The following is a 22,838-nucleotide window of genomic DNA, read 5'->3' on the forward strand; positions in this document are numbered from 1 at the left end:
CACTGTCTGTGTTTGTGTGTACCAGTGGCGGTAGATTCCATTCAATATTAAGGAGGACCATTTTTTTCATGAGCATGGCCTTATTTCATTTACAGCATATTGGATGACTGTCATTCATACTTGTATTCCATTCACCCAGCTCAATGTAACATTGATAGGTTTAGGTTACTATATGATACTCGAAATTGCCCTATAGCCACCAGGAAGTTGCTACAACCGAGCCTACAAATGAAAGTTTATAACGCAGGTTCACAGTTCGCGAGACAAATTGAAGTAACCAAGGTGACAGGCAGTGACACATTCAATACCACCTTGCACACTTCTTGCCTGCATCTAGATGATGTGGGGTGTAATCATTGGTCCAAACGAGAGTTTCTATTGGAAAATTTAGGTAGGTCTCTCCTCGTTTAAGAAACGTTTTGCAACATAATTGGAAGAATGAATACACCACTGATCACCTGCACACACAGTCACAGTTCACTTTCATAACAGCCACATACAGCATCATCACGTTACACGTTGTATAATTCCTTCTAACATCTAAGTTCTCTCCTCCTCTCACCTTTTCTCTTTGCTTGTGGACTTCAGTGCACAACAGCTGTCTGTGACCAGGCACATAAAACTGCCTACATCATTGTCACCATATCAAAGTTACAGTCAACAAACTAGAACTAACGCGTTAGTAAATCCAATCAATGAGTACAATCAAGCAGTATACAGCAAGCAGTTTAGCAGTTACACAGACTGACCCCGGTGGCAATAAGTTAATAAAACCAAAAGCTTACTTTAACTTGGAAGAGTTGTAGTGTTGGCTAGCCTTAGCCAGCTAGCTAACAAAAATAGCACCCCTCTCTGTTCGAGTCAGATTGTTGAGTAGGCTAAATTAGCTGCATCAGCTAAGTAAAAGGTACACGAGAAGAAAAATATATACAACAAAATATAGCTAGCCCTCTCCCTCTCTTTCTCTGCTGTTCTCCTTAATTTTTGAAGAAATTAATTTGTTCAAAAATGTTAAACAATAAAACAAATAAAAAATGTAAAACATACAATCCATCTGCAGTGAAGCCGCTCAACTATCCAAGACCCCACCACTGTCCCACCCGAAAACCTCCCTCTTTATCCCCTTTCCCCAAGCTATCCCATCTCCACCCCCTTCGACCCACCATCCCCACGCAACCCAAACAAACAACTACCAACGTGCCAATAACCAATAAAAAATAAACAGAAAAAGCGACGAGAATAAAGGAAAACAACAACAAAACAACAATGTAAAGCAAAAGACATCAAAGCCAAAATTAAAACATCAAGGCCAACTGTGTGTGTTTTTCTGCACATGAGGCAGTATTTACATGTGTGTGTGCGTGTGTGTGTGCGCACGTGTGCGTGCGCTTGCGTAGTATCAGCCTCAGGCAAAAGGCATTTATATTTGTTGTTTATATTTTTTCAGTAGTAGATGAATTATCTGATCCTTTGATTCCCTGGATAAGAGTTCATACTGCAAGAGCTCTGATAGGTTGGAGAACATCCTCTGGAAGTCGTCGTAATTACTGTATAAATCTATGGAAGGGGATGAGAACCGAGAATTTGTATTGAAGTCAATGTACCCAAAGGAGGACGGACAATAGCTGTCCTCCGGCTAAATCATGGTGCTACCCTAGAGGGTGCTGTTGAGGCTATTGCAGACCCTTATTACCAAACAGTGTGTTTTAATCAGTTATTTGGTGTTATGTAAATATATTTAGTGTAGTTTTATCTATAAAGGATAACTTTTTTCATGTTTCACTACATTTATTTTTATGAAATTCACTGAGTGAGATGGTCTTCCTCTGAAGACTGGTGTGTAACCAGTTGCACAGCCTTTTTTTGTTAAGATCCCCAAATATTATATCTAGTTGAAGGAACATTTGAGACAAGTTAAGCAAACACGTTGTTTACTTAAAATCGATACTCTGTTCTAGGGCCTGCCTATAAATGTGCTTGATATTTATTAGTATACATGCACTTCATACGCCTTCCACTAGATGTCGACAGGCAGTGAGAGAAGAAATGAAGTGTATAACATGATCTGAGGTCAAATAAAAGCTCTTGGCATGACGTGACCCCAATTTCCTGTTTTCTGGAACGCGCGAGAAGTGACCTGGTATTGCCTTCTGTAAAGCTGTCGTTATAGACGACTAATATCTCCGGCTTTGATTTTATTTGATACATGTGACAATATCATCGTATAGTATGTTTTTTCAATATAGTTTTATTAGATTATTGAAAAAAAATTCGGGACGTTAGGCGTGTTGCTTTGTCTGCGTATGTTCAGGAAGGAGAGCTTCGCGCCACTTTGCTAGCTTTCCGTGCTAATTGACTGGAGAAGAGGACATTCTAAATCCAAACAACGATTGTTCTGGACAAAGGACCCCTTGTACAACATTCTGAGGGAAGATCATCAAAAGTAGGACCCATTTTATGATGCTATTTCATATATCTGTCGAACATGTGAACTAGTAGTTTGCGCCCAGATTTTGGGCACGCTCTCGCCATAACGTAAACTGCATGTCGTAATGAAGTTATTTTTTAGAATTCTAACACGGCGATTGCATTAAGAACTAGTGTATGTATCATTTCCTATACAACATGTCTTTTTTTGTAATGTTTATGAATAGTTATTTGGTCAGAATATGTGAGTGTCAGAAAAATATCCGGACGTTGTGGGAAAAAGATGCTACGTTAGCACAATGTATAACCACTGATTTCAGCTCTAAATATGCACATTTTCGAACAAAACATAAGTGTATGTATAACCTGATGTTATAGGACTGTCATCTGATGAAGCTTATCAAGGTTAATCAAAAATTATATATCTTTTGCTGGTTTGTTACGATCGCTAACTTTTGCTGCTGGTAAATGGCTTGTGTTTCTGGCTATTGTGGTAAGCTAATACAATGCTATATTGTGTTTTCGCTGTAAAACACTTAAGAAATCAGAAATATTGTCTGGAATCACAAGATGCCTGTCTTTCATTTGCTGCACACTATGTATTTTTCAGAAAATATGTATTTGACGTTGGTGTCTGTAATTACTCTGGCTGCTTCGCTGCTATTTCTGACGGTAGCTGTGATGGTAGCTGCAATGTAAAACTGATTTATAGCTCAAATATGCACATATTTCGAACAAAACATAGATTTATTGAATAACATGTTATAAGACTGTCATCTGATGAAGTTGTTTCTTGGTTAGTTAGGTTGGTTTTGTGCATGCTACCTGTGCTGTGAAAAATGTCTGTCCTTTTTTGTATTTGGTGGTGAGCTAACATAAATATACGTGGTGTTTTCGCTGTAAAACATTTTAAAAATCGGACATGTTGGCTGGATTCACAAGATGTTTATCTTTCATATGCTGTATTGGACTTGTTAATGTGTGAAAGTTAAATATTTCCAAAAAATATATTTTGAATTTCGCGCCCTGTACTTGAAGTGGCTGTTGTCATATTGTGCCCGGCTTCGGGCTTGCAGCCCAAAGAAGTTAAACAATGCCACTTTAATAATGTTTAAAGATCTTACATTACGCATATCATATGAATATACTGTATTTTATACCAACTCTATTGCACCTTGCCTATGCCGCTCGGTCATCGCTCATCCATATATTTATATGTACATATTCTTATTCACCCTTTTAGATGTGTGTGTATTATGTAGTTGTTGGGGAATTGTTCGATTACTTGTTAGATATTACCACACTGTCAGAACTAGAAGCACAAGCATTTCGCTACACTCGCATTAACATCTGCTAACCATGTGTATGTGACCAATAAAATTTGATTTGACTTTGTGATTAGGAGGAATATGGAAAAGCTATAAGGGAAAAGCTGGTGGTGCGTGCATGCGAGTGAGTACATGCGTGTTTAGACATTATCATGGGGAGTATGTCCCAAGGCAGCCTCCCCAGCATATCTAAGCAGGCTGGATCTGCTTAGAGATCTGCTTGTGGGATTCCTTTCCATATAGTACAGTATATGTTTGTAAAAGATAACACACATGCATCACAGTGTTCCGGTAAATTAAAATCTGTTAATTAGCTTGAAATGACTTAACCTAAATCTTCACACTGCTAGCTATACCGTAAACGCCAATGTGCAGTCATTACTCAAAACTTTTCAGCAAACCTGTTGCACTTAATATACTGTATCTGAGTACAGTTCCTTATGATTTTTTAGGTATTACTCAAACCGATTGTCACTGTGACCCTGTAGGGCAGGGTAGGCAACCCTGTTCCTGGAATCCCGCAGGATTTTGTTCCAACTATGCACCACACCTGTCAAACTGAGCTTATTGATCTGTTCAGTGATTGCCTAAATTCAACACACCTGGTCTTCCAGGTTGGTTAAATCAAAAACATGAAGTACATGTGCCACTCCAGGACCAGGGTTGACTACCCCTGCCGTGTGAAGTCCAGATTTGAGTTGCATCAGCTTGAAAATAATGAAAAACGCCTGCATTAAGCCACGCCTCCAATATAATTTCCCAGTGTGCCCCATTGTAGTTACCACCCATGACTGATTTGTTAGCGACAAAGATGTTGTTGTTGAATTAATTTATTGTTTAGTCCTGTGGTCTTTACCAAGTGAGTTCCTGTAGGTGAATGTTATCATTATAATTAAACTCTTTAAGACATACATTACATATCACAAAAGGACACATTTTGTGGCCTAGCAAAATGGTTGAAGGATTTCCAGGAACCTTCAAAGCAGGATTTTTGGGAAACCTGGGAAATTCACCAGAGTTTTGCAACCCTACATTACATGCAAGTCACATTAGGCTGACTTGCAAAGTAATGTATAATCCCTATTGGAATCCAGACTCAGTAAGAACAGCCAACAAATTTTGGTTCACCCAGACCATGAGTTCATATTACTGCCAGGGATAGGAACAGTCCGAGGGGACTACCTAAGCCATTTAAACTGGAACAACCATTTCAGTAACGGATGCACAAAATCTAACAAAATTATTGGATTAATTTAGAAAAATGTATGTTATTTAACTTTGTGTAGCAGAAGCTTAATCAATCACTCAATGTATCAATCATCCCCCAAGAACCAAAGTTTCAAGTGACAGATGAGAGCCAGGGAGGGGATACAGGTTGTTATGTGGACCACACAAAGACACTCCGCTCCAGGGCAGGGTAGCAGAGTTTAGTTGTGTGGCTGGAGCTGTAGTTGTGAAATGGTTTTAATCTAATAGAAGCAGTGGAGAGAAAAAGAAACAGGTGAAATGGATTTAAAATGTGTTTACTTCTTGAGTGATACAGCAGGAGAAGTGTCAGTGTCAAGAATCAGAGAGGCGGGGAGTAGAGCGAAAGACAAGCGAGAGAGAAAGAGCAAGAGAAAGAGAGAAAGAGACTGACTTTTTGTCTTTCTTTAATGAAACATTCTCTTTTAATTAAAATCCCCCCCCCCCCCCCGTCAAAATAAAACACCAAAATATATCCTGTACTGCCTACATGTACATTATTCACCTTTCGCTCTACCACATGATACAAAACAACACCACACATCACAATAACCAAAACCTCACCACTTCTACAACCGTATATCCAAACCATCTTCCCCAGCTATACAGACAGCCCCCCCCCCCCACCCCCCAACACACCATACCTCCTGAAACATCTCCACACTTTTAATCGCGCAGAGACCATCCCATTAAATAATAGTAAAGGGTATTTTATCCTCCACCTTTGACCATGTTCCTCCTTGTTATCCAAATAGCCAACTTTGCCTGAGCAAATAGAAAATTCAACAAAACACATTTGGCCTTTTCCTTATTTGAATACATATACCCCATTATAAACATTCCAACAGTAAAAACCACCCCCAACCTCTCACACAGACATTCAAAAGAGACATTAATGGCATTAACCTGGCGAACACAGAAACACATGAATCACAGTTTCTCTCATAACACAGAAAGGACACCCCCTGCCCGACTCCCGGTTCCAGCTGTTAGAGGCCAGGGCTCCATGTAGAACCCTCCATTGGAGGTCCCCTGACCTCTTTGGTACTGGGGGTTTGTAGAGCCCCCTCCATCTAAAATCCACCATACTCTCCGCCCCACATACCCCCTGCCACTGATGTGCCTTCACTCCTGTTAGGCTCCTAATGTTCCTCACCTTTATGCAGAGGTTGTAGAGACACCATACACTCATTTTTCATAGCATGTTGTACTGATCTTACAAACCCTCTCGGATCAGAAAAAAAGACTCAATATGATTTTTTTCCCCCCTTGGTCTCATTCAGGAACCTTGTCAGTTCCCTCAACGTGTACTTTGACCCCTCTGCTTGACTGGATGTCAGCTCCGGACCCATTGAAGAGGAGTCTGAAAAAAAAGCCTCATCATCCTCAGACTCACTTTCCTCATTTACATTACATTTAAGTCATTTAGCAGACGCTCTTATCAAGAGCGACTTAAAAATTGGTGCATTCACCTTATGATATCCAGTGGAACAACCACTTTATAATAGTGCATCTAACTCTTTTAAGGGGGGGGGGGGGTTAGAAGGATTACTTTATCCTATCCTAGGTATTCCTTAAAGAGGTGGGGTTTCAGGTGTCTCCGGAAGGTGGTGATTGACTCCGCTGACCTGGCGTCTTGAGGGAGTTTGTTCCACCATTGGGGTGCCAGAGCAGCGAACAGTTTTGACTGGGCTGAGCGGGAACTGTACTTCCTCAGAGGTAGGGAGGCGAGCAGGCCAGAGGTGGATGAACGCAGTGCCCTTGTTTGGGTGTAGGGCCTGATCAGAGCCTGAAGGTACGGAGGTGCAGTTCCCCTCACAGCTCCGTAGGCAAGCACCATGGTCTTGTAGCGGATGCGAGCTTCAACTGGAAGCCAGTGGAGAGAGCGGAGGAGCGGGGTGACGTGAGAGAACTTGGGAAAGTTGAACACCAGACGGGCTGCGGCGTTCTGGATGAGTTGTAGGGGTTTAATGGCACAGGCAGGGAGCCCAGCCAACAGCGAGTTGCAGTAATCCAGACGGGAGATGACAAGTGCCTGGATTAGGACCTGCGCCGCTTCCTGCGTGAGTGAGGGTCGTACTCTGCGAATGTTGTAGAGCATGAACCTACAGGAACGGGTCACCGCCTTGATGTTAGTTGAGTTCCTCCTCATGTCCATCTCCCATCCTGACCACCTGCCCTTCCTCGCTGGTCAGGGCCTATCCCCTAGCACCAGGCAAAGGTTCCTTGGTTCCTTTGACCACACCAGCCCCCCCCCCCCCTCCTTTCCCGCTTGACACCCTCTTCCTCCCAACATAGTCTCTTACACTTCCCCACTATACTCTCCTCATCCACTAGCATAACCTGACCAGACCTAGCCTCATCTACACCACCCTCCATAGCATGACTAGGCCCAGCCTCAACTACCCCACCATCTTTGGCCTGACTTGACCCAGCCTCATCTACACCACCATCCCTGGCATGACTAGGCCCAGCCTCTGCTGTCTGCATCTCATTGCCCCCTGCACGTTGACCTCGATTTCCCCCACTGGCGCATATGCCCTCACCTTCTACTGCCTTTATATGAGCATGCAAAGCTCTTATGCCCCAAATACCCACATTCAAAACACAGTAGACTATCTGTGCTGGCAAACCCTGCGTAGAGCCCCTCCCCATGCCTCACTTTAAAATGCACATTTAGCTGTTGCTCATTGTAATTCAGAAACATGAACACAGGCTTCCGTAACGAAACAACATGCTTAACGGCATCTGCCTGAAAACCTGCCGACAGTGCACGAAAACCGCTAGCAAACTTACTAAAACGACTCAGCTCTTTCCTGATTTGATCATCCGTAATAAACGGAGGCAAATTTATAACTACCACTGTTATCGAAGGGGTAGAAAGAGGATAAATTTGCACCAACCCACCTCTTATAAATAGCAATTTGCTCTTTTCATGAACACAACCACAGATTTGTTCATTCTGGAAGCGGAATGTATGATTTCAGCTCCTACCTGTTCACCGACTGCGAGCAGAACCTCCTCCACTTTAACTCCATTCTCAGGAACACACCTGAATCCATGCCGTATCGACAGTGTCTCCTCCGCGCTAGGCTGAGAAACCATCACACACACCACATCTTTCAAACCCCAGGAAACTAACTGTCCTCTTCCACCCTAACTTTGAAAAAAACCTGTGGATACCGCAAAAACAAATAGTGCATTAACCCTCCACCATAGAAAATAAAAGTTGAAAGAAAAGACCAAGGACAGAATCAAGAAAATAAGATAGGACAGAGCCCGCCACACCAAACACTCAAACTCCCCAAAACACCTAGCATGCACTGCGAGGGAGAGAGAGAGAGATGGCTTGAAAATAGATAAAGGGAGACCAAGGGGATGATTTGAAAGGGGGTCAAATCGAAGTGATTTCTTCTAGACCGGTCAGCTGCAATGTCAAAATTGGCCATATTGTAAAAATTCATGAAAGCTAAAATGTGCTCTTTGGTCTTAATTTAAGGTCAGGGTTATGCATTAGGGTTAGCAGTGGGGTTAAGGTTAGAGTTAAGGTTAGTTTGAATTACTTTGTGGCTGTGCCAGCTAGTGACCTCTCTGCAGAACAAGATTCAAAGTGAAAAAGGATAACCACACACATGTACAAACACATAAATAGTCACAGCTAAACAGAATGACAGCAAGAGAAACAGCAAGGGAGAGAGACGGAGGAATGAGGACAGAGAAACAGCAAGGGAGAGAGACGGAGGAAGGAGGACAGAGAAACACAAGGAAACAATAGAGATGCTAGGAGAGAGGCAGAGTAGAGAATAGAAAGCGAGAGAGAGAGAGAGAGAGGGTGGGAGAGAGTGAACTATAGTGAGAGAGTGCTGCAGTGTGACAGGTACTGCGGCAGCATCATGGAGAAGCAAACACACAAATTCACGCAAGTACACACACACACACACACACACACACACACACACACACACACACACACACACACACACACACACACACACACACACACACACACACACACACCAGAGTCTCTCTGACTTGTTCCCTGTAGCATGGCGATATGTGCCAAATAACAGATCCCTAATTAGGCTATTTTAAGGAATTGATTGACCTAGAGATGGCACACACTGATGTTGCACTACCTTCGCTAAACTTCGGTAAACTAACAGATGTTTGTGTCTGACTGTGTACACACTGGTAACAGCAGTCTACGGATTAAGACAGTAGTTCCATTAACTTCTATAAGGCGAACAAAATCAACCATGTCCACAACCTTTTCCACCGAGAGGGTAGAGAGGAGAGAGAGAGAGAGGATGGGGAGATGAAGGAAGGGGGGAGAGAAGTTATCGATTTCTCCTCTGCAGGTTGATGAAGTATTTGGTTTACCTTTCCCGGGAGACGAGCTGTGGTGATGGCTGCTGCAGAGTAAATATGAAACTTGTCTGTGTGATGGCTGACTGGGAGACTGACTGATATTTTAGCTCGCTGTCTGTCTGTTTCCCCCTGACATTTGAGCTTTGAAACAAACAATGCCCAATCAGCCTGAATGGCAGAATCAGGGAGCTTGGGTCTAAACAATATCTCTACTCATTTGGAACAATGCCTCGGTGGGGGTGCACACACACATACTTTCTGTACCCCCATGATGAAATCGCGGAGGGGACTGTTGATCTGTCTCCGTCCGTTAGTACGCTAGTCACACGTGATATCTCAGACAGTACTGGACAGATTTATATGAAACTAGGATGAATGATGCGTCTTGCCGTGGAGATCTGGCATTTACAAAAGTACACTGATTGGCCAAAAGGGAGTGCTATAGTAATCAACAAAAATGCCAAACTTTGAACAAGCATATCTCCTGTCCTGTTTCAGCTATTGTCATGAAATAGCTCAAATATGCAAAAAAAATAATGTTTTAAGTGTGAAGTAGGCATTTGTCTGAAGGCGAAAGAGAAAGGAAATTCACAAGCGCCACCATGCCTATTCCACCCATGCCCTACCAAGGTTTTCCAGCTCCCGGCTTTGACCTACTACAGTAACTATGTTGGTATTGTACTTCAAACTATGTGTAGGCAGGTTGCTTAGGATTTAAACCTTCTCAAAAAGACAAATTAATACTCTTCGAGGAAGTGCTGGAGGAGAAGTCCCAAATGATCTAAACGACTCTGAGAGTCGAGGCAACAGGCAGTGCACTCTGGCGTCATCTCAGATTAGTTTGCACCACACTCATCCAGAGTCCTCTGTTGATCAACTGTTTGTACCTGTTTGTTTCCCTGAGTTTTCCCCACATTCCCAGCATAAGGCGCTCGTCGATTCAGGCGCAGCTGGGAATTTTATCGACAGAGCACTAGCCATTAGGTTAGGGATCCCTATTTTTCCCATAGTTAGACCCTTCTCGGTACACGCTCTAGATAGTCGACCATTAGGGTCCGGGCTAATCAAGGAGGCCACCATCTCCTTGGCCATGGTTATGCAGGGGAATCATGAGGAGGGAATCAGTCTCTTTCTCATTTTCCGGAATGCCACCCGGAAATGGTGGAATCCCTGCAGGCCAGCTCACGTCGGACGTCTTCTCGTAGGCTGCATCGATAATGGTCGATAAGGGCCCTGTCGTTCCAGCCTGCTCCGGCGGCCAAGATCCAGAATTCCAGGGCGAAGTCCTGGGCACTCCTCGTCCCCTGTCTCAGATGGAAGAGCCTCTCCCCCGCCGCTCTGCCCTCAGGTGGATGGTCGAAGATGGCCCTGAAGGGACGGGTGAACTCCTCGAAGTGGTCTGGTGCCGCGTCTCCTTCTCTCCACACGGCGTTTGTCCACTCCAGCGCTCTTCCTGTGAGACAGGAGACTCCCTCCTCCTGAGGGAGCTGGGTGCACGGTGGCCAGGTAGAGGTCCAGTTGTAACAAGAATCCCTGGCACTGTGCTGCTCTTCCATCATACTCTCTAGGAAGGGAGACACGCATCCCACTGGAACTCTCTCCGGTTGTACTGGTCGCAGCACTGGAGAGACTTCCTGTCTCTCCTAGCGGTCCATGGTCTGGACAACGCGATCCATCATGGCACCAATATGTTGTAACATGGCCGAATGATCCTGGACGCGCTCCCCGACTCCTCTAATCGGGGTGCCTGCCCCTGCTGACTCCATTGAAGGTGTGCAATTCTGACAGGATGGTGTATTGGAGGCGAAGTCAAGTGCAGGAGAGCAGATTATAATGAACAGGGGCACTTTTATTATAGTTCCAACGAGAGCACTACATAAATCAAACGAGCTCAAAAAACGGAAACATAAAAGTAGAGCGCGTAAACTAACACCACCTAACATGAAAACAATTACACACAAAACATGATGGGAAACAGAGTTAAATACAAGTAGCTTAATTTGGGGTAATGAAAACCAGGTGTGTATGAAAACAAGACAAGACCAATGGATATACAAAAAATGGAGCTGCGAAGGCTAGAAAGCCGATGACGTTGATCGCTGAACGCTGTACGAACAAGGAGAGGGGCTGACTTCGGCAGAAGTCGTGACAGTTTAATTACATTTCTTGCACATAAACAAAAAAAAAAAGAAACGTCCCTTTTTCAGGACCCTGTCTTTCAAAGATCCTTCGTAAAAATCCATATAACTTCACAGATCTTAATTGTAAAGGGGTTATACACTGTTTCCCATGCTTGTTCAATGAACCATAAACAATTAATGAACATGCACCCGTGGAACGGTCGTTAAGATGGTCACAGTTATGAAAACTTAGGACACTAAAGAGGCCTTTATACTGACTCTGAAAAACACCAAAAGAAAGATGCCCATGGTCCCTGCTCATCTGTGTGAACGTGCCTTAGGCATTCAGCAAGGAGGCAAGAGGACTGCAGACGTGGCCAGGGCAATAAATTGCAATGTCCGTACTGTGAGACTCCTAAGACAGCACTACAGGGAGACAGGACGGACAGCTGATCGTCCTCGCAGTGGCAGACCATGTGTAACAACACCTGCATAGGATCGGTACATCCAAACATCACACCTGTGGGACAGGTACAGGATTGCAACAACAACTACTTGAGTAATACCAGGAATGCACAATCCCTCCATCAGTGCTCAGACTGTCCGCAGTAGGCTGAGAGAGGCTGGACTGAGGGCGTGTAGGCCTGTTGTAAAGGCAGGTCCTCACTAGACATCACCGGCAACAATGTCGCCTATGGGCACAAACCCACCGTCGCTGGACCAGACAGTAAAAAAAAGTGCTCTTCACTGACTAGTCACGGTTTTGTCTCACCAGGGGTGATGGTCAGATTTGCGTTTATTGTCGAAGGAATGAGCGTTTCACCAAGGCCTGTACAAGACAGGAATGTCAGTGTTCTGCCATGGCCAGCGAAGAGCCTGGATCTCAATCCCATTGAGCACGTCTGGGAATGGAGGGTGAGGGCTAGGGCCATTCCCCCCAGAAATGTCCTTGCCTTGGTTGAAGAGTGGGGTGACATTTCAAAGCAAGAACTGGCAAATCTGGTGCAGTCCATGAGGAGGAGATGCACTGCAGTACTTAATGCAGCTGGCCACATCAGATACTGACTGTTACTTTTGATTTTGAACTCCCCTTTGTTCAGGGACACATTATTCAATTTCTGTTAGTTACATGTCTGTGGAACTTGTTCAGTTTATGCCTCAGTTGTTGAATCTTGTCATGTTCATACAAATATTTACACATGTTAAGTTAGCTGAAAATAAACACAGTTGACAGTGAGAAGATGTTTCCTTTTTTATATCACCATATATTATTAACAATGATTGCTCATGATAAAAATATATGTAATATTCATATATAAATATACTGACGATAAATAATCATGCATACTGTTAAAGATATTTTTAACAAATACATGTAAATATATGACTTGCACATATTTGTAAAATGCATACTACCACATATGTATAAGTAATACATGCAACTGAGGATACACGATTTTTACGTGCTACGTGCCTTTTCACTTGGCAGTCCCATCTATGATTTTGTGTGGCCTAGCACTTTGCGGCTGAACCGTTGTTGCTCCTCGAAATTTCCACTTCACAATAACAGCGCTTACAGTTGACCGGGGCAGCTCTAGCAATGCAGACATTTGATGAACTGACTTGTTGGAAAGGGTGCATCCTATGACGGTGCCACGTTAAACGTCACTGAGCTCTTCAGTAAGGCCATTCTACTGCCAATGTCTGTCTATCGATTTTATACATGTCAGTAACGGGTGTGGCTGAAATAGCCGAATCCACTTGTTTGAAGGGGTGTCCACATACTTTTGTATATATAGTGTATATGACATACCTATATGTATTTGATATAATAGGCTTCGGTATTGGTTTAAGCTCTGCCCATTAATTTTTCTGTTATTTGTACTTTTTGTCCCCCACCAAACTTTAAACAAGCATATCTCTTGCCCCGTTTGACCTACAGTCATATAATTTTGATATGACTCATATCATTCATCATCATGAGAAATACATTTCCCATAACAACCTATATAGTTTTGGTACTTACAAATGAAATGGTATTCCGCATCTCTTGAATTGGAGCTGGCTGCATCCATAGGTTGACTTGTTCAAAAAACTTCTTAAGGATAGCCCCTTTTTTTCAATTTTCACCGAAAATGACATGCCTAAGTCTAACTGCCTGTAGCTCAGGCCCTGAAGCAAGGATATGCATATTCTTGGTACCATTTGAAAGGAAACACTTTGAAGTTTATGGAAATGTGATTTGAATGTAGGAGAATATAACACAATAGATCTGGTAGAAGAAAACACAAAGGAAAAACAACAATTTTTCGTTTCCACCACCATCTTTGAAATGCAACAGAAAGGTCCTACATCTCACCATCACTCTGGTTGTAAATCCAATGGTGTCCACAAGATGGCAGCAGTGTTTGTGCAATGTTTCAGACGGATAACTGGAAGTATGAGAAAACTACACGACATTTAATGTGAATTCACACAGGTACATTTGGGCAAATCGTGAAGGAGACATTTACATTAATATAAAACATTTCTGCAAGTATATCGTCAAATCTGTATACTTAGACTTTGATGTAGCTTTTTCAGTATTAGTAGCCATAGTATAAGTTCAACATTTGAAAACAACCAGTTTTCATACCTTCATAACGCTAATCATTTTTGTTCCAAAAGGAAAAGGCTGGCTGTCGCACAAGGTTAGCAGCTACATTTTGCTACAGATACTCCCGTAAATCCCAGCTCATTGGCTATCTAGCTAGCTTTGTTTGACCCCGATTGGTGCTTATTTGGCAAAGTGAGAGTCATTCAAGTGAAGATCGCCCGCGTCATCGGCGTGCCATGAAGGCGTCGCTCTCTGACCAAATATGGTATGCTGTAGGATATACTACCCCCCCAATGACATAGTGAAGTCTGGTTATGTTCTAAGATCTCTGAGGAATAAACACGAACGTGATTTGGCTCGTTGAAACAGCTTTTAGCATTAGATTTTCACAGATTCCTTTCTTTGCAAATTGAACGAGTGGAAATACAAAATCGAACGTGCATGCTATATGGACCTTTATAGGAAATACAATTATTTTATCTAACAAATGACACTTCTTGTTATCTCTGGGACCCATTGGATGATAAATCAGCAAGATTTCAGAATGTAAGTACACATTTCACCTTCAGAGGTGAATTTATCAAATCGATCATGGTGAAAAAGTGTTTTGTTAGGAGCTCTCCTCAAACAATAGCATTATATTTTTTCCGCAGTAATAGCTACTGTAAATTGGACAGTGCAGTTATATTAGCAGGAATTTAAGCTTTCAGCCGATATAAGACACCTATAAGTACCGACATCTGTTGTTTCTCTAAAATCTGCGATCGTGACACAAGGCACTGCATGATTTACAACTGTCCGGTTGACGGGACGCCGATCCCTAAGAATATTTATTTTTAATGTGGGGCTATCGATTTGTGTGAATGCACTCCCTTTACTCAAAACCCTGAAAGAAGGAGTGCTAAGATGGTGGCACAGTGGCTTTAAATTGTTTCATTGGCCAGATAGAGGCATCAGCTATCTAGTGTATATATACGTCATTGTGGTGAAAGCAGTGCAAGGAGAGTGTTGAAAATGCACAACCAACATGTTGTTTGATTGATATTTGTCTATCATACTTCAGTGCTTGGCAATTGTAGTGTATACGGGTGAGATATGTTACATTGAGTTATGGTTATGTTTATGCTGAGTTAAGGTTACATTTGCACTACATCATTCATGGGGACAACATGTTTACTGTAGATTGATTTTAGTCATTGTCTTTCAGTCTTTCTCTTATCCTTACTCCATCTGTCTCTCATTCTTTCTCCTCCTCCCCTCTTCTTTCTTCTCCATCATTTCCCTCTCTCTCTCTTTCTTTTACCCAGAACTACTCTTTCTCAAATAAATCTTTGCTTTCTCTCTCACATGCACTGAGTGCACAAAACATTAGGAACACCTTCTTTCTATTAAGTTGCACCCAATTGTGTCTTCAGAACAGCCTCAATTCATCGGGTTATGGACTCTGCAAGGTGTTGAAAGCGTTCCACAGGGATGCTGGCACATGTTGACTCCAATGCTTCCCACAGTTGTGTTAAGTTGGCTGGATGTCCTTTGGGTGGTGGACTATTCTAGATACTCACAGTATATTGTTGAGCGTGAAAAACCTAGCGGCGTTGTATTTCTTGACACACAAACCGGTGCGCCTGGCACCTACTACATTATCCTGTTCAAAGGCACTTAAATCTTTTGTCTTGCCCTTCACCCTCTGAATGGTATACATACACAATCCGTGTCTGAATTGTTTCAAGGCTTTCTTTAGCCTGTCTCCTTCCCTTCATCTACACTGATTGAAGTGGATTTAACAAGTGACATCAATAAGGGATCATAGCTTTCACCTGCTTCCACCTGGTCAGTCTATGAAAAGAGCCGGTGTTCCTAATGTTTTGTACACTCAGTGTATTCACACTATTTCCCTCTCACGTCACCTGAATCATTATTAGGTTTCTCTGGCTGCTTTCTTGAAATCGTCTTCAAAATAACAATGACTCCTAACACAGTTTCTCTCTATTGATGTGAGTTTGACTCTTCTGTGACTGTGAGTTGATGTCAATGATTCAGGTGGAGCCCTCTACTCCTCCCAATCTGCTCTCTGGTACTGCTTGCTTATAACTGCCTCCTATCCTGTCTAAACAAAGCCATGGATGAAAGTGGCAGAAACACACACACACACACACACACACCGGATAATGACAGAGTGAAATGAGAAATCCTCTGTTCATCTGAGCTGAAACACCAAATCACATCTCTTTAATACCCTTAGCGAAGACAGACTTGGGGATTACATCAGAAATACTGACTGAGAGAAAGGTTGCCTCATAAATGGTACGCTATTCCTTATATAGTGCATCATATGCACTCTGTTCAGAAGCAGTCTACTATATAGGGAGAGTGCTGTTTGGGATGCGTGGTGAGGAGTTTAAAGGGAGTCCTATTGAAGTTGAGGTTTTTACACCATATGATTATAAAGGTAGAGAGGATGAAGAAGATAAGTAGCCATGGAACCCAGGTCCTTTCAAAAAGTCTATGTGTATACTTTACAGTACTTGTGTGGAGAAAATCCATCTCCACTAATGGTACTTCAAGATGAATGTAAGTGCTTGGAGGAGCATTTCGTCATTCCGTTACACTGTAAAGTGTTTAGGATCTGAACACACAACTCAACACGTTTTAAACTTGTCAAGGCATTTAGAATGTCAATGAGAAACACATCACAGTGTTTCGATTGTAAACACCAGAACATGTTCTGGCCACCCCTCATAGCCTGGTTCCTCTCGAGGTTTCTTCCTAGGTTTTGGCCTTTCTAGGGAGTTTTTCCTAGCCACCGTGCTTCTACACCTGCATTGCTTGCTGTTTGGGATTTTAGGCTGGGTTTCTGTACAGCACTTCGAGATATTAGCTGATGTACGAAGGGCTATATAAAATAAACTTGATTTGATGTTTATATGGTGTAATACTTTTTAAACACATGAACATATTTATTCAGCTAAAGGCACTTAACAATTGGTGTTATTTTAACACTATAGAGGGTAAAGGTTTATTTGCATATTTCCCAGCTTGCCTTTCGAGTGAATCTGATAAATACCCACCCAAGACTGTGTTTCTTAGTGACAGAGCTATGGTTCTTGCATTGAACATATTTTAGTGTTCTAGCCTTTGCCAATTGACTGTTTATGTGAATGTTTCCATTAAAAGTCAATCTTTGATCACATATTATACATGTCATGAGGCTTTTATAGGTCTGCTGAGTATAAACTTGAACATTGTGAAAATTCTGTGCATTTACTGCGAACAATAAATCTGTACCGGCTTTAAGTTACAGTTTTAACAGAGGTCAAGTAGGCTTCTCTGGCTATTTGATCATAAAGTAGGCTTACCCTAGCCCCTGGCTATCTGTAAATATATATATATATATAAATAATATATATATTTTAAGAACCGTCTGGTTGTCACGATCGTGTGGCGGATTGACGGACCAAAACGCAGCACTTGGAAAATAAGCCATCTTCTTTTATTATAAAGATGACGAAAAATAAACACGAAACACTTAATACAAACTAACAAAAACAACAAACGATCGTGAAGCTAATAAACGTCGTGCACATACAACAGGCTACAAACGTTCTGACATAGACAATTACCCACAACCAATGAGAGCCTATGGCTACCCTAAATAAGGCTCCCAATCAGAGACAACCGAAATCAGCTGTCTCTAATTGGGAACTCATTCAGGTAACCATAGACTCTCCTAGACCACTAAACATACATAGACAACACTAGACACATGTACTCCACACAAACCCATATACTATACAACAACCCCTTTACCATAAAAAACACCCAAAACCAACAAAACACAAACATTCCCCATGTCACACCCTGACCTAACTAAAATAATAAAGAAAACAAAGAATACTAAGGCCAGGGCGTGACATAACCCCCCCCTTAAGGTGCGAACTCCGGGCGCACCATTACACAGTCTAGGGGAGGGTCTGGGTGGGCTTCCATCCACGGTGGCGGCTCCGGCTCTGGTCGTGGTCCCCACGTCACCACAGTCCCTAACCACCTCCTTAGCTTCTTCAAAATGACCCCTCTCCACATTAACCCCATTGCATTAAGGGGCAGTTCCGGACTAAGGGACAGCTCCGGACTAAGGGCCAGTACCAGGGTAAGGGGCAGTACCAGGGTCAGGGGCAGTACCAGGGTCAGGGGCAGCACCAGGGTAAGGGGCAGCACCAGGGTAAGGGGCAGCACCAGGGTAAGGGGCAGCACCAGGGTAAGGGGCAGCTCCGGACTGAGGAATGGCAGCTCCGGACTGAGGAATGGCAGCTCCGGACTGAGGAATGGCAGCTCCGGACTGAGGAACGGCAGCTCCGGACTGAGGGACTGCAGCTCCGGACTGAGGGACTGCAGCTCCGGACTGAGGGACTGCAGCTCCGGACTGAGGGACGGCCCATGGCTGGCTGACAGATCTGGCTGCTCATGGCTGGCTAACGGATCTGGCTGCTCATGGCTGGCTGACTGATCTGGCTGCTCATGGCTGGCTGACGGATCTGACTGCTCATGGCTGGCTGACGGATCTGGCTGCTCATGGCTGGCTGACGGATCTGGCTGCTCATGGCTGGCTGACGGATCTGGCTGCTCATGGCTAGCTGACGGATCTGGCTGCTCATGGCTAGCTGACGGATCTGGCTGCTCATGGCTAGCTGACGGATCTGGCTGCTCATGGCTAGCTGACGGATCTGGCTGCTCATGGCTAGCTGACGGATCTGGCTGCTCATGGCTAGCTGACGGATCTGGCTGCTCATGGCTAGCTGACGGATCTGGCTGCTCATGGCTAGCTGACGGATCTGGCTGCTCATGGCTAGCTGACGGATCTGGCTGCTCATGGCTAGCTGACGGATCTGGCTGCTCATGGCTAGCTGACGGATCTGGCTGCTCATGGCTAGCTGACGGATCTGGCTGCTCATGGCTGGCTGACGGATCTGGCTGCTCATGGCTGGCTGACGGATCTGGCTGCTCATGGCTGGCTGACGGATCTGGCTGCTCATGGCTGGCTGACTGATCTGGCTGCTCCTGTCTGGTTGGCGGCTCTGGCTGCTCCTGTCTGGTTGGCGGCTCTGGCAGATCCTGTCTGGTTGGCGGCTCTGGCAGATCCTGTCTGGTTGACGGCTCTAGCGGCTCCTGTCTGGCTGGCGGCTCTAGCGGCTCCTGTCTGGCTGGCGGCTCTAGCGGCTCCTGTCTGGCGGACGGCTCAGTGGGCTCATGGCAGACGGGCGGCTTTGCAGGCTCATGGCAGACGGGCGGCTTTGCAGGCTCATTGCAGACGGATGGCTCAGATGGCGCTGGGGAGACGGATGGCTCAGATGGCGCTGGGGAGACGGATGGCTCAGATGGCGCTTGGCAGACGGGCAGTTCAGTCATCGCTGTGCAGACGGCAGACTCCTGCCGGCTGAGGCGCACTGTAGGCCTGGTGCGTGGTGCCGGGACTGGTGGCACCGGGCTGGGGACACGCATCTCAGGGCTAGTGCGGGGAGCAGCAACAGGACGCACAGGACTCTGGGGACACACAGGAGGCTTGGTGCGTGGTTTAGACACTGGTGGTAAAGGGCTGGAGACACGCACCATATAGCTAGTGCGTGGAGGAGGCACTGGTGGTACTGGGTTGGGGCGGGGAGGTGGCGCCGGAAATACCGGACCGTGCAGGCGTACTGGCTCCCTTGAACGCCGAGCCTGCCCAACCTTACCTGGTTGTATGCTCCCCGTCGCCTGACCAGTGCGGGGAGGTGGAATAACCCGCACCGGCCTATGTAGGCGAACCGGGGACACCATGCGTAAGGCTGGTGCCATGTACGCCGGCCCGAGGAGACGCACTGGTGACCAGATGCGTTGGGCCGGCTTCATGACATACGGCTCAACGCTCAGTCTAGCCCGGCCGATACGTGGAGCTGAAATGTACCGAACCGGGCTATGCACGCGTACAGGAGACACCGTGCGCTCTACTGCGTAACACGGTGTCTGCCCGTACTCTCGCTCTCCACGGTAAGTACAGGGAGTAGGCGCAGGTTTCCTACCTGACTTCGCCACACTCCCTTTAAGGCCCCCCCCAAGAAATTTTTGGGTTGTACTCACGGGCTTCCAGCCTTGTCTCCGTGCTGCCTCCTCATATCGCCTCCTCTCGGCTTTAGCTGCCTCCAGCTCTTCACGAGGAAGGCGATATTCTCCAGGTTGTGCCCACGGCCCCTTACCATCCAGTATCTCCTCCCATGTCCATGAATCCTGTGTAGGTAGGTCCTGTTGCCGCTTTCCATGCCGCTTGGTCCTATAATGGTGAGTAATTCTGTCACGATCGTGTGGCGGATTGACGGACCAAAACGCAGCACTTGGAAAATAAGCCATCTTCTTTTATTATAAAGATGACGAAAAATAAACACGAAACACTTAATACAAACTAACAAAAACAACAAACGATCGTGAAGCTAATAAACGTCGTGCACATACAACAGGCTACAAACGTTCTGACATAGACAATTACCCACAACCAATGAGAGCCTATGGCTACCCTAAATAAGGCTCCCAATCAGAGACAACCGAAATCAGCTGTCTCTAATTGGGAACTCATTCAGGTAACCATAGACTCTCCTAGACCACTAAACATACATAGACAACACTAGACACATGTACTCCACACAAACCCATATACTATACAACAACCCCTTTACCATAAAAAACACCCAAAACCAACAAAACACAAACATTCCCCATGTCACACCCTGACCTAACTAAAATAATAAAGAAAACAAAGAATACTAAGGCCAGGGCGTGACACTGGTTTGCTTAATATAAGGAATTTGAAATGATTTATACTTTTACTTTTGATACTTAAGTATATTTAACACCAACTACTTTTAGACTTTTACTCAAGTAGTATTTTACTGGTTGACTTTCACTTTTACTTGAGTCATTTTCTATTAGCGTGTCTCTACTTTTACTCAAGTATGAAAATTGGGTACTTTTACCAACACTGGTCATAAACTGTAAGGGCTGTTGTCCTCCTCTTCCTCGGACGAGGAGAGGAGAGAAGGATCAGTGGACCAATACGCAGCATTAGGGAAATATGCCATCTCTTTATTTTAAACGACGGCACACGAAAACAAAACACTTTACAAAATTACAAAACAAGAAAACGACGTAGACGAAAACCTGAACATGAACTTACATAACTAAAACATAAAACTCACGGACAGGAACAGACTACATCAAAAACGAACGAACAACCAAACAGTCCCGTATGGTACATACATCGACGACACAGGAGACAATCACCCACAAACAAACAGTGAGAACACCCTACCTAAATATGACTCTTAATTAGAGGAAAACGCAAAACACCTGCCTCTAATTAAGAGCCATACCAGGCAACCAAAACCAACATAGAAACAGAAAACATAGACTGCCCACCCAAAACTCACGCCCTGACCATATACACATACAAAAACAACATAAAACAGGTCAGGAACGTTACAGAACCCCCCCCTCAAGGTGCGAAACGCCGGGCGCACCAGCACAAAGTCCAGGGGAGGGTCTGGGTGGGCAGTTGACCACGGTGGTGGCTCAGGCTCTGGACGCTGTCCCCACACCACCATCGTCACTCCCCGCTTCTGTCTTCCCCTCCCAATGACCACCCTCAAACTAACATCCCCTAAATGAACAGCCAACACCGGGATAAGGGGCAGCACCGGGATAAGGGGCAGCACCGGGAGAAGGGGCAGCACCGGGACAAGGGGCAGCACCGGGACAAGGGGCAGCACCGGGACAAGGGGCAGCACCGGGACAAGGGGCAGCACCGGGACAAGGGGCAGCACCGGGACAAGGGGCAGCACCGGGACAAGGGGCAGCACCGGGACAAGGGGCAGCACCGGGACAAGGGGCAGCACCGGGACAAGGGGCAGCACCGGGATAAGGGGCAGCACCGGGATAAGGGGCGGCAGGTCCCGGCTGAGAGACTCTGGCAGATCCTGGCTGAGGGACTCTGGCAGGTCCTGGCTGAGGGACTCTGGCAGGTCCTGGCTGAGGGACTCTGGCAGGTCCTGGCTGAGGGACTCTGGCAGGTCCTGGCTGAGGGACTCTGGCAGGTCCTGGCTGAGGGACTCTGGCAGGTCCTGGCTGGCTGACGGCTCTCGACGCTCATGGCAGGCTGACGGCTCTCGACGCTCATGGCAGGCTGACGGCTCTCGACGCTCATGGCAGGCTGACGGCTCTCGACGCTCATGGCAGGCTGACGGCTCTCGACGCTCATGGCAGGCTGACGGCTCTCGACGCTCATGGCAGGCTGACGGCTCTCGACGCTCATGGCTCTCTGACGGCTCTGGCAGATCCTGTCTGGTTGGCGGCTCTGGCAGATCCTGTCTGGTTGGCGGCTCTGGCAGATCCTGTCTGGTTGGCGGCTCTGGCAGATCCTGTCTGGTTGGCTGCTCTGGCAGATCCTGTCTGGCGGGCGGCTCTAGCGGCTCCTGTCTGGCGGACGGCTCTAGCGGCTCCTGTCTGGCGGACGGCTCTGTAGGCTCATGGCAGACGGGCGGCTTTGCAGGCTCATGGCAGACGGGCGGCTTTGCAGGCTCATGGCAGACGGATGGCTCAGATGGCGCTGGGGAGACGGATGGCTCAGATGGCGCTGGGGAGACGGATGGCTCAGATGGCGCTGGGGAGACGGATGGCTCAGATGGCGCTGGGGAGACGGATGGCTCTGGCCGGATAAGGCGCACTGTAGACCTG

The sequence above is a fragment of the Salvelinus fontinalis genome, chromosome 10, assembly GCF_029448725.1.
Source record: "Salvelinus fontinalis isolate EN_2023a chromosome 10, ASM2944872v1, whole genome shotgun sequence".
Taxonomy (NCBI): Eukaryota; Metazoa; Chordata; class Actinopteri; order Salmoniformes; family Salmonidae; genus Salvelinus; species Salvelinus fontinalis.